The sequence below is a fragment of the Myotis lucifugus genome, unplaced genomic scaffold (genome assembly GCF_000147115.1).
Source record: "Myotis lucifugus unplaced genomic scaffold, Myoluc2.0 scaffold_103, whole genome shotgun sequence".
Classification (NCBI taxonomy): Eukaryota; Metazoa; Chordata; class Mammalia; order Chiroptera; family Vespertilionidae; genus Myotis; species Myotis lucifugus.
This window is the reverse complement of record NW_005871151.1, coordinates 1,480,601-1,482,253: the sequence shown is the minus strand read 5'-3', so window position 1 is coordinate 1,482,253 and position 1,653 is coordinate 1,480,601.

Genomic DNA, 1,653 nt, shown 5'->3' with positions numbered 1-1,653 from the left:
CTCACCTCAGTATGTAACCAGAAACTCATGTGCACCTATAAGAGGAATTAAAAACCCAACAGACCATGAGATCCCATCTCCATCACCTCCTAACACAGATGTCACATGGGCTGTAGGTGGAGAGTGAGGTCCACAGGGAAACTGACAGTGCAGAGCCCACAGCTGCAGGCAGCTCCATATAAGGCTTCAGATTCCCAAGGAATGGTGTCCCTTAGGTACTCCCACACGGTCCTTCCCTCTGCCAGGACCCTCAAACCCCATGTGACAAGGGTCTGGGTGAACCGTCTCCCTTCCCCACCAGCCGTGGTCTTTCCAGAAGACAGGCAGCCCGTCGGATTCACCAGCATCTCTAATTCTTAGCGTCCTGTCCGTCACTTTCAGGTGCCTGGTAACTGTCTGCTGAACGAATAAATGGAATCCGATTCTCACCAAAGGTGACCCTCCCGAGCTTCAGGAGTTTGTGTTCAGCAAGTTGCCGGCAATAAACACCTCACGAAGCCCATCTCCACGCCAGAGGCCAGGCTGTCTTCTGCAACCTCTCTGACCCTTTTCTAAATGCTTGAAACAGATGAAAGGCCACAGGGCTGGAGGGTGAGCACAAAAAAGGAAAGCCAAGTCCCTTTAAACCAAGATGCTGACTGCAGAAAAGTGCCCCCAGGGGAGAAGGAGAAACAAACCCCACAAACAAACCTCGCTGGTCACTAAGAATGAGCATCTTCGCTAAGAAGGAGCGTCATCGGGAAATGCTGGTGATCTCAGGAGAGGGCGTGTTGGGGGCAGAAGGCTGTGAGGGAGACATCTGGACTCAAACCCAGCACCACACTATGACCTGGCCCCCGGGTAAGCTTTGTTTCATTCATTCATATACAGCGAAGGGACACCCTCAGTCTGAGCGGGTGGTTATGAGGCTGAAATAAGAAATCCCTTGAGCGACTGGCAAAGCCCCATCAGGCACTTGGCAGGGTAACCCCATCTTCCTAAGGACCCAAGAGCAGTCTTCCTTGTGCTTTTCTCTCTCTCCCCCACCCGCCATGCTCCCCACACAGGGTTTGGTAGAAAACAGATCGCAGCAAGTAGGTACTGACTGACCAGCCAAGTTGCTGGTTTAACCTGAAAAACCTATCTACGCAATTCTCCTTCAGGAGTTACCACCCATTAAAATCACATGGTTTGTGTGGGGTTTTTTTTAAACAGTTCACTTATAAGAATAAAGACAACGAGCAGTAGTAGCACTTATTATGTATAAAGCATTTTTCTATTTTTTTTGTTTAATTCTCAAAATAACTTATTTTTATCCCCATTTTATGGATAGGAAAACTAAGGCCAAAAAGATTAATTAATGGGCCAAAGGTTATACACACCTAAGGCAGGGATGGGGGGCAGAGGGGGCAGCTCTGTTCTCCCTAAGAAATTGACTCCTTCCAGGGGCATCTTGCTTTTGATCTAACCTCAATCCTTTATATGCATCTTATGAGTATTTCCTTCCCCAGAGTCAGATATATCACCGATGTCTGCTCCTGTTCCAAGGGCTAGTCAAGTAGAATAGCTAGAAATACAATCAGAAAGCCATAGATGAATTTACACCTCAGGGGAAAGTAGGGATATACTTAAAACGGAACTCAAGTGGCACTGATATTTAAATAATATTTTTAA